Below are 16,387 nucleotides of genomic sequence, written 5' to 3'. Positions count from 1 at the left end.
ATGTCTCCAACTCAGGGTTACAAACTTACTTTCGCAAAAGCTGTTAAAAGCTTGGGGAACTGGAACAGTAAGGTTCCACTGATTTCACTATGTCAAGACTACACAGCCTCAAAGAGCTCTTTTCTGTTTAAGATTTAGTCCAACATTCATTCAAACAGCATTGTCACAGACACAAGACCCACTATACTGCATTGGAAAACACAAATTTCAAGAGGCAGGCAGGGTTGTGGAAAGTAACAGAGAATGAGCAAAAGAAAAAACTGTAGACGGAGCAGATGGAGATGAGAATTGAAAGAGGGAGAAAGAGAGCCTTCAACAGGGTTTTCTTTGAGAGTTTCAACACAATACTTGGTGGGTTACTATGGCGCCCTGGAGTCGCCTGCTGGGCCCATACAGGCAGAAATAAGAGGTCTGTTTGGCAGTAGTGGAAAAACCATTCAAATCCTTGACCTGGCTTAAAGTAGCTGCACTACTTTTTTTAATTAAAAATAAAATGTTCTGCATTCAAATGTCTTTCTAAAAGCAGCCTATTTAAGTAGCAGCTGTAAAATGAGCTTAAATGAAGTATAAAAAGTACTTATCATGAATGGTGGTCCTCTGTTTGTACTTTACAAGGAGTGGTCTTATGGCTTCTTTTTGGAACAATATTTTGTTGCCAATGCATGCATATAATACAGTGAAATAAGAAATAGTGAAGCCATCTGTCATGCAGTACAATTTCACTATAGAGCCCAATCGATTAATCAATTAGTCAGTTTGTCTTAATCAACTAAGATTACTTTAGTTTATTAGTCATTTTTTAAATGCATAAGTTATTTAAAAGACATCGCTGGCACACAAGATTGAAAGTGGCTCTTTTGCATAAATCTTTGTGGAGAAACTCCGTTTCACAGATCTGTCGATTACATGAACTAATCCATTGACTTCCTGTTGACTACGAGCTTATTTAGTCGACGACAGCCCTACTATAGGGTATCCCACATTGGAAATACTCAACTAAACTGCCAGGAGCTCAGAATATAAGCTGAGTAAAGGTACTTACACACATGCAGGTGGTTGGGTTGCATGCTCGAGAGTGACACACTGATCTTACATCCGTGACAAAACCTAATCACTCCCTCTGAATAGTGATTTTATTGCAAATCAAGTCCCATTTTAAACAAGTAGACATGATCCAACCTCTTCACGTTCACACAAAGCAGCTACATACACACCTGCTACATGCACTGTATAAAGCTGGTGCAGGTTGTGTGCAGACAGGAAGAGAGAGAGAGAGAGAGAGAGAGAGAGAGAGAGAGAGAGAGAGAGAGTGAGGGTCTGCAGAGCACACCAGCTTCATGATTAATGCGGCTTTTAGCTGCAGAGGAGCCTGGGCCCCCTCAAAGCAAACTGACCGGGTCGCCCATTCAACTCTCCTTCCTTCTCTCTCTCTTTCTCCATCAACCCAAACCCAGTGACTGAGAACCAGCTATAGCCTACACACCATTGACTACATTTCTACACTTAACACTTTAACATCCGTGTAACCTCCACTGCACCGCGTTTCACTTCATTTCATTTCACTGCCACGAGGTCGACCCCTTGAAAGTGGACAAAACCACTACATATCAGGGACATTAATTTAACCACTGCAAGGGTAGAAACCCCCTCCCATCTATAAAGTAACACTGAATAAAGTAGCCCGAATAAAAAGGTGTGTGGTCATACACTTGTAAAGAAAAAAAAGGTCACAAAAGCACACTACTGTTAGTATAAGGTTAGTATAAAGTCCCCACAGAGTCCCAGAGACCCTGGCTCCTAAGATTTTGTCCGTTGGGGGCACAGGAGCATGCACACACGGATCCACCAGACAAGGGGGATCATGTTGAAATGCATATTATAGAAGCAATATAATTATAAGGGGTAAAGATATAGAAACTTCCTAATGTTTTCACTTTATAGAAAACAATTATGTAGAGTGTGTCTCCGAAAGAAAACCACCCTAGAGCACCCACTGGGCAGACAGGTGCCAAATGCAGCAAACCACTGTCTTTCCTCCCGCCTAACACACACACACACACACACACACACACACACACAGACACACACAGCTCCAAACCACTATGTTCCAGTGAGGGGGTCACTCCCCCCCACACCCGCCCAACACACACACATACACACACGCGCGCGCACTAAAATCCCGATGCACCAGCAGCAGCAGCAGCAGCAGCAATAGATAATTCATTGCAGGGACAGGAGCAGTGCACACTGAATCCACAGGCTCTTCTAAGGTCTAACACTAACTATCACACAGCGATCTAAAAGTAGACACTTGGTGGACCCCTGTGCACGGGACCGGGACCTGGTGTGGCACTTGTGCTGCACCCGTTCCGGCTGTTTGCATTGGCGCACTTACCTTTGCACTACAGCGAAAATGAGCACAGTTAGTTCCCATTTTGTGAAAAGGCTTTAGAATCCATTCATTCCCGCGTATCTCCTCCTGGTTTATTCAGACATCCACAGTGTGTTTCAGCAGGGAGAGTAATCCAGTTTTCCATCCCGGGGAGAGCGCTTGCAAGCTTCGTTACATCTTTTTCCACAATCCCCACAAAACTATGCCAGGCTTCTTTTTCAGCGCGTTTTTTTTCTCTTCGCCTCCTCGCTCCTCTGCCCCCTCTTCTTTCCTCTCCCTCTCTCTCCCTCTCTGAGGTTGCCTGGTTACCTCTTTCTGTAGGCTGGTTCAGACCGCCGGCCGGCAGCCAATCACAAGGCCGGGTTCAGATTAACCCCTCCGCTGCTGAACTGTCCTGATTTCCAGCTTTCAAGGAGTGGGAGTGGAGGGGGGGATGAGAAGAAGAAGAAGAAGAAGAAGAAGAAGAGGAAGAAGAAGTAGCACTGGGTTGATGGTGGAGGATTTAGAAAATGTATATTAACAAAATTATAATGAGCAAGAAGGAAGATGAAAGGGGAAAGAAAGGAGGAGGGGCCGATGGGGGAATATTGGTTTGGAATTAAAAGTTGAGGAAGAAAACGTCATCATACTTGTGCTTCAGCGTTTGGACAGGAAGTGTGTTTGTTGTAGTTTAGAGGCTGTTGGAGTATGAGTCAAAAGTTCACAGTCATTGCACGCTGACTCTTCTTTCTACACACACACGTAGTAATGCTGGCAATAACACAATCATTGAGTCACGAATGCACACAAGCATCATCATCACGCTGCAGCCTTCACCCAGACCAGTCATTCAGCACAGACTATTGATTGCTTTACCACCCGCACTCAAGTCATGCAGTCTGATCTGTACGTACTGTAGGTGAGTCATGATCTGGCAAACTTACCATTTACTTAATAAAAAGATAATAAGAGCACACTTCCTGTCTTAAAAAGACAGGAATCACTTCCTTTTATTTGTTACAACACGACTGAGAAAAGAAAACGTGGATATAAGAGGATAATGCAAATATGCTGACTTCACTGAATCATAGCATTTCCATGCAATTCTTCTTTAAGCCTTGACAATGTGCATTTAACCTTTAATCCACGCCTTCTTTCACGTCCCTGTCCCTGCACCTCCTCCTCTCCCTTTCTCCTCCACTTCCTTGCTTCAGATCATCCTCCTCTGCAGATGTGGCATGCTGCTGTCAGGGGTTTGGGAGCCTTTTGCATGGACATAATTCCACACACTGGAAGTCGCTCAGCAGTCTTACAAGTAAACCTCTTCTTCCACAGTCAAGAACGGATGTAAGGTTTGGTTTCAAAGTTGGTAGAGACACAGTTCTGGGGAGGGATGTGTAGAGCAGTAGTTCTCAACCTTTTTGAGTCGCGACCCCCAATTGAACATGCATGTTGTCCGCGATCCCCCGCTCACTGAACAGAATTGCACATGCACAGTTCAGATCACTCAAAAAAGACACAAACTGACAAAAAAAGACACAAAATGACCAAAAAAAGACACAAAATGACAAAAAAGACACAAAATGACCAAAAAAAGGAAACAAAATGACCAAAGGAAACAAAATTACCACAAAATTATCCAAAAAAAGACACAAAATGACAAAAAAAGACACAAAATGACAAAAAAAAAAGACACAAAATGACTAAAAAAAGGAAACAAAATGACCAAAAAAGACATTAAGTGACCAAGACTAAAACAAAATGATTTGGCGACCCCCAGAAATTATCTCGCGACCCCAATTGGGGTCCCGACCCCAAAGGTTGAGAATAGCTGGTGTAGAGGAGGCAGGCAAATCAGGGGCTTGTTGTAAACTGTCATCAAGGGGAAGTTTATTGAACAATTTATGTGCCAAAATATAGTTACAAATCATAGTATTTTCTAACTTTATTATAAAACAATACAGAGCACTATATATTTAACAAGTCAACAAGGAGACTAATTACATTTCCTGTTGGATTATAACAACTTTACGATTATAATTAGTTAGCACTGAATTGAAAAATGCAGCTTCGTCATTAATTTCAATGATGCCACTGTGTTGGTCCAAAGAGGGTTCTGACAAAGGAGACTTGCAAAAACCCACACTGTGTTGTTTAGAAAAACCACAGTGTACTGGCCAAATCAAATATGTTAAAATGCACATTCCTGGAACATTACTTTCTATGATAATTTTTCCTCATAGAATTACACTCTGTATGTGAGATTTAAGTTAAACAGCTACAAATAACACAATAGAATAGACTCTAGACTGTTAAACCCTGGTGGTTACAAGTCAAAATGAAGATATAAGGATGTTAAAGCTTTCCTCAAAGTTGATAGGGACGTTTTCAATTCTTCCCTGCTCAATCTACTCCTGTATATTACCTTTAATACCTTTTTTTCATGAGGCGATGCAGTATAAAGATATAGAAAGTCTGTTTAGGGCTGGTGGGTGACAGGATCAGTAGATGGGTCAGACAAACAGGAATTTGACCCAGAAGAAAACTGTTTGTGTCCTCTGTGGAACCAAATGTTTTAGGTTGCAGTATTTCTGGGGTTTTGGATCGTTTTAGCAAAGTTAGTTGAGCTAATAAAAGCTTAATTGTCATCAGGCAATAACTGATGGATCCAAGATTGCATTTGGGCCAATGTGTTCCGCCTTGTTAGCTCTCCACATTGGCTGTTTATCTGCAGTCAACCAAAGCCCGAACAAACGTGATTGGTCAATGCTACTCAGCTACAAACCACAACCCTTTTGATACCGCAATATGGTCCTATTGCAAATAAAAAATTAAAAAATTGCAGCGACTTCTCTCAGTCAGGTTGAGGTGTAGAGAGGCTGTAGTCAGTGATCAGATCCCTCTCCTCCTCCACAGTCCAAATATGGTCTGCTCCCCGTATCGGAAACAAGATGGCGACACAAGATAGCAACAAGTGTAACGCTGAACTCGATGCTTCCAACGGGCCACAAACCAATGGGTGACGTCACGGTGACTACGTCCATTATTTATATACACTGTATGATGCATATACAGAAAAGTGTTTAGAGATTCTTTTTAAACCAAACCATGATCTTTTTCTCAACTTACCCAAGTCGTTTTGGTGCCTCAACCTGTTAAAACAGCAAATTTCCCAAACGTAATATAGTACATCTATATTTCAAAAGATATCATATGAACTGTTGTGCATAAGTTTTCATTAGATATCATAGGAAGTGTTCATGAGAATATGTTGCACCTCATCACTCTGCCCCCCCCCCAAGAATCTCTCTCTCTCTCTCTCTCGCCCATCATCTTTTCCTTCCCTGCTCTGTTTTCCTACCTAAGTATAGCTGTAGTTTACCTTCTCTATCTGTACAGAGCCCTCCTGTCTATCTCCCTCCCACACTTCAGTATCTCTGCCCTTTTTTTGCCATATCTCCCTCCCTCAGTATCTGCCTCCCTCACTCACCGTCCTCCTCTCCCTCACAGTCTCTGTCTGTCTGTCTCAGCTTGGCTGAACAGATAACTCCTGGATGCTCATGTGGGCAAGCCAGCAGCTAGCTCTCCCTCTTTTTTCTCACTCCTATGTCACACACACACACACACACACACACACACACACACACACACAGAAACAAACCTGACTAGATAAAATCGCATAAACACAAACACAGACAGACTCTTTAGGTTAATGCCCAGATGGATATGATACCTGGTGAGAATGTGAAGGTCAGCTCCCTCTTATTGTTCACATAAAACATTGTTGCACAGGATTAGGATTCCTCTAATGCACACATATGCAGAGAAAGGGACAGAAAGAGCGATAGAGTGAAAAAGGAAGGGGATAGACAGGGAGACAAGGCAGAGAAAAACAGAGAAAAAGGAGAAAGAATGGAAATGTATGCGTATTATCAGCAAAACGGGTCAAACTCGTTAAAGGGAAACAAAGGCAGCTCTCTAATTGCCTGAGCACAGCTCGGCACTGCTGAGCTACAGTAGTGGCAGTACAGTACAGTGGGATGGTCAGACATAAGACATACAGTAAAGCCTGATTAATCCTTAAGCCATGTAACATGTTGACCAACAATCTCTAAACTACACATACATCAGAGTTATGGTTTAAAAAAAAATCGTAAAACATGTTCATATAGATGAGGCAATCTCTGGATAGAAATGATGCCAACTCAGAGCTCAAACCAGGGGCTTAACAGAGACAATGAGGCAGGATTTGGATCTGGAGCACATGGTCAGAGTTCAAACATTTAAAAAGGAGAAGCAACCAATGTCTCAGCAAAGAGCTCATAAGATAGATGAGGTATTGTTACGTCAAATCAGTGTCATAGCTCATAGAAATATGCATCATAGTAACAAATGATAAATCCTTTTATTTGGTCCAGATGTTTCAGTCATGGTAATCCAGTCGCACTAAATCTTTTCAATTCCACAACATGTCAGGGTGGGGGTATATGCATGTTTTCCATTCATAATGCAACATAATGGTGCGCCATCACATTCAGTATTGCAGGTTCTAGGTGAAATATATCCTTGCTTTATGGGCTCGTTCTGTTGGGTTGACATGGACCTGCCAGTAGGGACAACAACAAATGACATGAGTTCTAGAGGTGGCAGTTAAAGAATTTTACACATTGAACAAACTGAACCATATGGACTTAATGGAAAACATTATTTTACCCTTATTTCAGTGATGTTTTCCACCGATTTCACAGTTTTTATGATGGCATTGTCTGGATAAATAAGACGTGCCCATGGCTTGTTTATCCTACTACTATATACAGCTATAGCTTCTTTGCATTTAACGTCATAAATTGGTGAGCTTTTCAGGTGGAGAGCAGGCAACTGGAGGCAGGTTCTGATTACCAACACTGCACAAATGACTTTGATTTGTGCCGTTTATGGCTGTTCCAATCAATCAAATTGGGGAACACAAGGGCTACTTATGAATCCTGAAAATAGTACATCAAGGATAAGTATTAAAAAAAAGAAACAGTGGCAAATGTTAATCAAAAACCATATTGAGTCTGGAAGAGTGTGTCAACGAACATTAAAGTTAAAGCGCTGCATTAAAGCTGGTATTGGCACTCCAACCAGGATTTTAATGGCGTTTTCCCCGACCTCTGGTACTGGTTTATGTAGAAAGGAGTAGCTAAAGTTAGCTAAAGTGATGCCAGTGGTGCATCCATGTATATATATGTTGAAATAGCAATATATTAACACTGTATTCTTAACCAGCGTCCACACCGAGCAAATCGATCAAGTAAATCTCTTCATTCTGTATGGATAATATCATATGAGTTTAAGATTGCTGGTGATTCCTGCAGTGTGCAAGTTCATCCAACCCTATTATGTAGTCACTGTCCTCTATTTCTAAACTGCATAGCACATGGATTTACCACTTCCTGCCCTCCATCTAAATTTTGCACATCACAACAGACAAGACTGCAAATCAATTGCACTTTAAACATCTTAGCTGCCGCTGCCTCCTCTTACTCTATCAAGACATGATGTTGACGAAGTCATGGCTGTTACACCGTTTTAAAATCTCTGCAGATCTCATACTTCTCTACTATATTCAGACATGAGTTACTGTGGCCACATGACATTGTAATCAAATGTTAGTTGACGCCTGTAAATGACAAAGTCTCCTCTGAAGAGGCGTCAATATGTCTGGAGGTGAATTTGTTAGACACATCTCGCCTGGAATGAGATTAGCTTTGACCCAAATGCACAAAAAAGTACACAGTGACCTGTCTCGCCCACTATCTCCCATACTGCTTATTTAGCGATACGAACGCCAGAGTCGTGCGTGGGTGTGTGAGTGTGTCGCAAAGAGAAAATGAATGAGAGAAAGAGGAGAGAGGCAAGGAAGAGGCAGACGGAACGGAGCTGTGAAGCTGGACCCCCTTCCAAACGTGGAATATCCCAACATAACCGTAGCTATCAAAGAACTCCACTCCTCAATAACTCTGATGTATCAGGGTATCAAGTGCCTGACAGATGTGAAGAGAGGACAAGAGCAAGTGGAGATTAGGAGAGATGGTTTATGAGAGAGAAAACATATTGAATCTGAGAACTCTATGTGCAGACACATGCAGAGGAGTTTTGACAGTGTGACAGACCATTCTTACTGTATTCTCATATGTAAATGAAAAGGAGACAGAAACAGAAAGGGAGACAGTCCTGAGCATGATCACAGCTTAAATCGAGGTGACAGGTTGACTTATGTGTATTTGGTTAAGGTAGAGCGAAGGTGGAACTAGTATGTGTGTGTGTGTGTGTGTGTGTGTGTGTGTGTGTGTATTAACCCACAGGGGGTTAGATATAAAGATGTGCTCTGTGGAAATGTCACACATGTTTATGCTTTCATTAGAATGTGTAACTTTGAGGCCGTTTGCCTCTGGGAGGAGCCATCACATTTCATCATATTTCATTAACACATTGGGAGCACACACACACACACACACACACACACACACACACACACACACACTGTCTCCTTTGTACATATATATTTTAACTGATGTTAACGGTATCTTATCTCACCTCTGTGTGAGCATCACTGTGAGCCCTGCTGCCAGTCTCAACTTATTGTACTCTATCAGCCTGCACCACTGTAAAAAACAAAACAAAACTACCGTGGCACTGTTTTCCCAGTAAGTCCTTTAAATGTAACTTTTGTATCAGTTTAATAATAATAATGGTATGATGTATTGTCGTGGCAATTTTAACAACTGCACTAAGTTAATGGGTGAGCTGGCCAAACACAAAGCACTCAATACTCTGTTCAGCAAGTTTTATTAGCACATTCGTGTTCCATACACCGCACAATTCCAAATGGCTATTTTACAATACAACAAAGCCCCGTACACCGCTCGACTTATGACTGTTGCACTTTTCAGCATTGGCTTTCCAGCAAGACTCAAAGCGGCCCTATCTTGCTGCCCTATACAGCCCCCTGATCTACATGTTCCCCTCAGTCATGGTGTTATCAGAGTTAAGGCCCTAGTGAGTTCCCACAAGGCCTTGTGTCTTGAATATCAAGTAGGTCGCCGCCTAATTCTTGTACCACCATGACAGGAAGTACCAAATTTCCTTCACAGTATTGATCCCACTTCAGTTATTCTTGCACATTGGACCTATAACGAGTCCTGATATGACAAATGTGACTGACAAGTTTGTTAATTTGAAAAAAACAAAACAACAACACCGAAACAATCATATAAATACATTAATCAAATGTCAGTTTAGAGTATTTTGTGAATTTCTACATGATTCATTATAGGAAAATAATATGTGTCTCGAAAGTAATTAAAGGATGTTGTGAGCAGAAAACAATTAACAGCGTCTTACTGGAGGTGACAGGAGGCAGCGGTGATAACATTAGCAGGAATATTAGCAACTGTTGATGTTTTTCAAACAGAAAGTAATTGTCAACAAAGCTCAAATTTCCCTGTGAGAATGTTTTACTTATGTTGTTGTATTTATCTATGTATTTATTTATTAATTTGTACTTTTGCAGTAGCTTGTGCAGTTACAAGAGCAGAACAAGCTGATCTAACAGCGATGGCAGAAGTAAGCAATAATGAAATGTGTCCATCTAATTAAGTATAACATAAAATATGTGCATAAAATGTTTAATGAAATTTTGTTATTTGCAGGTCCTTCTGTCCAAACAGCCCCCTGCCAAGAAGAAGAGTATAAATCTCATGAGGCTGATGGGGATTCAGCACCAAAGAACTATGGGTCAGATCCCCACACTGCAAAAAAGCCAACTTGTATTTTTTGGCCAAAAACAGTGATTTAAGTTGGTAAAACTTGGAAATATAAATTATTGACATTTAGGGCAATAATGTAAGTTAGCACAACAAAGGAAGCCAGTTGTCTGCTCAAAAACAAGTTGGTGAGTTGTTGTTACTTATATCTTTAAGTTGGGGTTCACAACAAGGGACAATAGTTCTGATAACTCTTATTTCTTTGTTGTGAAATGCGGGAAAGCGGTGAAATTCGGTCTTCAGCAAAAGCTAGCGGCTAACTGATGCTAGCGGCGCTGCTTGTTACAGCTACAATAGTAGCCATTAGCGTATCAATGCTAACTCAAAATTGTGATCGCAACATTAGCTGACATTTCATAGCAGCGTTACAATCGTGCCAATTCAGCACATTGCAGAAGTTAGCAGATGTAAGGATTAAAAGTTATTACAATGTAAAATTATAAGTTAGTACAATTTACAGTTGAGTTGACAAAAATCTGAATTCAGAGTTGAGCAAACTCAAAAACAAAACTTAAAATATTTAGTTAAATTGTCCAACTTAAAATTTTATCGAAGTTTGTTGCCTTGAAATTTTGAGTTCACCCAACTTTTCTTTTTTTGCAGTGCATACTACCATACTGTATACCAAAAAAATGTAGTATAGAATTACGGAGCGCGTAGTACTTCAAGTGCAGTATGCTGAAAATCCAGTCACATTTTGCAGAATGCAAGCCAGCATGCTTTTCTTGCTATTCTGACCCACAATCCTCTGCAAAGCTGTAATTTTCTGCATACTGCATAAAATAGTACATATATGTAAGGGGAACTGCAGCCCATATTCAATGTAAAAAGTGGGACAAGAACACCAAGTGTACCCTTGTGGAGAACAATCATCCTGTATCATCTGTATCATCTCCTCAAGAACACCAACAGACAATATCTCAGATATCATGTGAGACAAATGATAGGACACAATAATACAACAGTTATTGACTTTTGTTAGTGCTATCTCAGCAATCACAAAGCCATCTAACCGTCCTCAATTACTGCACTCCATCATTTTATAAAGACATCATTAGACACTATGAAACACCAAGCATGTGCCTCTCAAACAGCATTTCTTCTAATGTCTACATGATATAAAGCGTGTTAAAGCTCTGATACACCAGGCTGATGGTCAGCTGTCTTTGAGCATCTGTGACACTAGCTTTTAGTTGTGTCTCGCACCACTGCCACTAGCTGGACTCTTGATCATGTGGTATCGGCGGCATTGTCTGTCCATGAGAAAAATCCCTCTGATTGGCTGTTTGGATTGAGCATGTCAGTGCAGAAGCAGAGAAATGAAAGTGTGGGAAGTGAGCAAATGGCTAAAGTCAACAGGGCACAAAGCTTTTATTCTTCTTCATCATCTCATTGGATCATTTTGATACACCTACGCTGTAATAAATTATTCTGTAGCCATTTCATTTTACTTCATATATTTGATAAAATGTATTAAATATAAATGAGTCCTTGATTTTGAGGCAGTTGTTTAAGTAACTTTAATATAAAAATGTTTGAGATAGAATCTACTTATTTTGACCACATTAAATATAATCTTTATGTGTATGTAATTCTAAATCAAGAGAATTTTGAATGAATCCAACACAATAGAATTAGTCCGTTTTTAATTGACACTTAACACTTCCTGTTAAGTTGTTATTAACTCAACTTGTAACGTAGTTAGATTTAATTAATAATATTGCATGCAATCTGTTGCCTCAATTTTATTGAGTAGCTATTGTTTATCTTTTTTTACAGTGTATATTTTCATAACGATGTGGTCATCTGAATGCAGCAACTGAAAATGTTCTGCAAACCTGCTTTGTTTCATTTATGTATCGTAACAGACATTTGTGTATCTGCAGTCACAGGTCTACTGATTGTCCTTTCTAAAAGCTGAATACAGACTAGCGCCTCCTGCCGCTATGGAGAGTTTTCTTCTCTCACGCAGGCGCAGAACGTATGCACTAGTTGGTCATTGGCTTTAGTCTTTGCTGTGTGTTCAAGTGAAATTTTTTGGACACATGAAGCGCCACAAGAGTTAGCCTTTGTTGCAGTCTTTGATGCCTATTGTGTCTGGGGCCCCGTTTACACGAGGACGCTTGCGGGTAAAAACGACAAAATATTTTATCGGAAGTGCCTTTCGTTTAGACGATGACGGCGTTTTGGGGGCTTAAAGACGCAAAAATCTGAAACCACCTTCCAAAGTGGAAAAGTTAAATCCGCTCCGCCGTAGCGTGTCCGTCTACACTGACAAGACGCAAAACTCTGCTCAGATCTGCTCACGTCACGTATGTGTTTACGTCACATACATGCTCCAGTACAGGAAAATAAACAAACGTGGGATTATTTCCATGCGTCGGACCTTCAAGCTGCTCTGGCAGCTCTAATAAACTTAGGAGTCTTTCCACCAAATGTACAGGATATGTGGAGATAGTATTAGTGAACAGAGAAGGATCTGTAATTACCTCCATCACATTTTGGATGCAGCAATACGTCGGAGGCGAGCCAGACAGCTTTGGACGAGACCTGGGAGATCTAGTGATGGTGGAGAACTTTGTGGAAGGAGTAGCTGATGAAAATGTGTCGCGTGAAAACTTCTGCATGCCCAAAGATGCTCTTTAAGTGATGCCGCCTGGCTGCATACAATCGAATTTCACACACTTTTGCGTCACCGTATGCAGCAGATTTCCTCCCGAAAACGCTCGTCCAAACGAGGAATAAAAAGTGAAGACGCAACGCCACTTTTGCGTCTTCTGTTCAGACCGTCTTCGTGTAAACGTAGCCTGGGATTTAAGACAAACCATCATTCTCCCAGAGACAAATCCTTACTGCTAAAAGGCAGACTTATCTATGGAGAAATGCCTCAAACTTTATAAAAAACAATTTAAAAAATCATGTATGAGTGAGAATAGAGTCGATAAGAGCATCTGCTGTACACTGTATTCCTCCTGACAACCCTCTGCTCCTCTGGACTGAAGAGTTATGATACCGACCCTGCTCAACCTCTGGTAAACTCTGTGAATCACTCAACGGGAGAGGGGATAGGGGAGGAAAAGTGCGTGTGTGTGTTTGTGTGTTGGGTTAGAGAAAACGGGTGAAAGGAGGAGAAAGTGGGAAAGAGGGCAGAAGAGGTAAAACAAGTCAAGCTGACACAGTTTCGGTGTATTCTCAATATTGTAAATAATGCAAGATGGGCTGTTTCTCATGGATGTTGTTGTCTTCATTCATTTTTAACTGGTTCAGTTTCACAGTAGTACTCCATATCTCTCTCTCTCTCTCTCTCTCTCTCCCTCTCCCTATGTGCCCGCCTGTATGTCTGCATATGTGCAGGTGTTCAAGCGCAGACATGTATTTAATGTGATAAAGTCACCTTTTAGTTAAGGTCACAGAAAAACAAGCATGTTAATGGCTCTCTGCTAATTGTTTTTTGATTGCCGCAGTTAATTAAAGCTTAAAACCCCACTTCAAAACAGATATTGGTGTTGACCTGCGTACTCGCTCTCTCGAGCTGCTTCTTTGGCAATGTTTCAAGTAAAGAGTTGAGCGACTTTATGGATTCATGTAAAACTTACTTAAGCTTTTACATTCCAAAAAAATACTTAATTTCATTGCTTTGATAGCAGCTACCAACTGAAAAGCCCATAACCTCATAAAATAACCCCAATTACTGTCACAGTGTTGCTTCGGGATGCATCTCTTGATGCCTCTGCCAAGAAAGTCGACTCTCTTGTTTATCACATTTTCGTGTTTACAAACCTAGAATGAGCAATATCACAGGAATAACAGATGCTGTTGGCTTTTCCCTTTAAGGTCGTGCAGCAGAATGCCCAAATACCAGGCTGAAAGCAAGGCCACAGCGGGGACTCTAGTCCTCTGCAAGCTTCTGTGGCTGCACAATACAGCTAACTGCATTACATTAGTTCATATGGCCAGACACACTGTTGATGAAACCCTCTAACCTCCACCTCAGTCTTAACTCAGCATGTGTGTGTATGCGTGTGTGAGAAGGAAAGTGTGTTTCTGTGTCTGTGTGTGCTGGGGCTGGTGAGTGAGGGCTGCCTGGGGCTCATTGCTCATCTCAGTGGGTATAAATAGAAAAATAGAGAGCCAGGAATATAAGAGCATCACAGCGTGTCTGTGGGGTGTCTGTGGGGCGGAGAGGCTGCTCAGAGCTAAAAAAAATAAAATAAAATAAAATAAAAAATCAGATATGATAGCAGGTGGATGGGCTAAAGGATTCGGTAACACTTTACAATAACCATCTAAGTGATGTTTATAGATGGTTTATAAACCAATTAGTATTAACCATTTACAAAATTCTATACATATTTAATCTTTAAATGTTTTCAAGCAATTTCTTAAAGGTATAAGAATCATTTTTGAAATCATATACATACTTAATATGGTGTTAAAAATGTTATAATGAGTGTAAAGCTATTAATAAACTAATAATTATGTTTGTTTATGGTAAAGTAATCTATTTGGCATTTATAAATTATAGTTCAACATTATTACATTTTCTATTCACCATTCTAAATGGCCTATATACGGTTTATAAATGACGATTAAACATTAATAAACTATCTGTTTACCATTTATAAATGGTCTATTTACCATCTATAAATGTTGGTTATTGTAAAGTGTTACCAAGGATTCAAACTAATTTGAAATCTAACGGCAGGTTTGGTTTGTCGGATTGAAACTGTATCAGACGTATTTATAGGCTGTAGGACAGTGAGGGTCTCCCAACACAATACCAAATCAAACTGTTATGATTTCAAATTTAAATGCAGGATTGATTTTTACAAGTAGGAGCTGATTATATGTTTTGGCTTCATGGTGCTGCTTTTGCTGTTAACGCTGCTCCAAGTACGCTGTTTTGAAACCTGTTGAAAATTAATGAGGCAGCCCTCATCTATTGTTACTGTGTGTTGCCTCAGCACCCCCTGGATTGTTTTGGCTTTGTTTTGCTGTGCATTCACTCAGGTCTTTGTCTGATTAATGTGATGTGTGCAGATGATTGCTGTGTATCTTACATGGCTTTCTATTCTAATCCAGTCTTTTTGGCTCTGTTGACATGATGACTATTGCTGTCGCGATATAAATTCCAAATCAAAAATCAATCAGAATTAGCTTTTAATTCTCATTATCGAATCAAAAGCAGGATGGGCAAAATCATAAATTTGACCGTATGGCCTTAGACCAGAGAAATCTTTTCACACTTGATATCATGTAGTCTTTGTTAAGAATAATTTGAGAATGTAAATGTTTTCAGGGCATAAAGCCAATGATCTATTGATCGTTTCGAAGTGTTGGAAAAAAAGTTTCAAATCATGACCTTGAAATTGAAAATCTAATTGAATTGTGGATTTGAAGAAATCATGACACCACTAATATGTATCCAAAATCACTCCCTCATTCACGCTTTCATAACTACATTCATTGCCATTTTTGGTCTATAAAATGCAAAGCATTGCATTATGAGATTGTTCGAAAAGCATAATGGACATTTCATTGAAAGATTGATTCATTTCATTGCATTTTGAGGACACAATATAAGAAGAAGTGCCCAAGTGAATAGAATTCACTTGGGCACTCAAATAATTAGAGTGTAATATGGCGTATTATATATATATATATATATATATATAATTAGGGCTGGGCAATATGACAATATATATCATAACAAAACATAAAAATGTCTATTATATATATATATATATATATATATATATATTTTTTTTTTTTTTTTTTAAATATATTGTTTCTGTTGCAAAAAAAAAAACAGCAGCCGAATTGTGCTGCCACAATATTTATTCATTTTACGTTCTGATCCTTGAACAGAATGAAGAGGTGGCATGCCTTGCGAACATGGAGTATGAAAAACACAAAAATATGCTTTACCGTGTTTTTTTTAAATGTATAATACAAATAAATAAATTACCAGTAAGCATGCTGTATTGTGAAATGTATTGTGAGCAAGATATGAAATGACCGATATCAAGATATAGGATTTTGGCCACAACACCCTGCCCTATAGTAAATAGCTGAGTGATTCAGAACACAGTCATAGATTTGGCTAAATGGTAGCTTTACAATAGGTAGATAGGTAGAAGTGGCAGAACAGGTAGCAGGTTATGATGTGTTGGCAGGAGCAGAAAAAAGTATGTGTTTGTGTTTG

General features: G+C 39.9%; 1 protein-coding gene across 1 annotated transcript in view; it reads right to left on the bottom strand.

Annotated features, from left to right (window-relative positions):
* Nucleotides 1–2,625, bottom strand: part of dab1a (DAB adaptor protein 1a) — a 118,610-nt gene extending 115,985 nt beyond the window's left edge. Inside the window, exon 1 of the mRNA XM_059340817.1 lies at nucleotides 2,396–2,625. The gene's annotated coding sequence lies outside the window, so the exon portion shown is untranslated. The remainder of the gene's footprint in view (nucleotides 1–2,395) is intronic.
* Nucleotides 2,626–16,387: the final 13,762 nt, after the last annotated feature.

Source organism: Centropristis striata, chromosome 9 (genome assembly GCF_030273125.1).
Source record: "Centropristis striata isolate RG_2023a ecotype Rhode Island chromosome 9, C.striata_1.0, whole genome shotgun sequence".
NCBI lineage: Eukaryota > Metazoa > Chordata > Actinopteri > Perciformes > Serranidae > Centropristis > Centropristis striata.
This window is presented reverse-complemented; position numbering and strand designations above follow the sequence as displayed.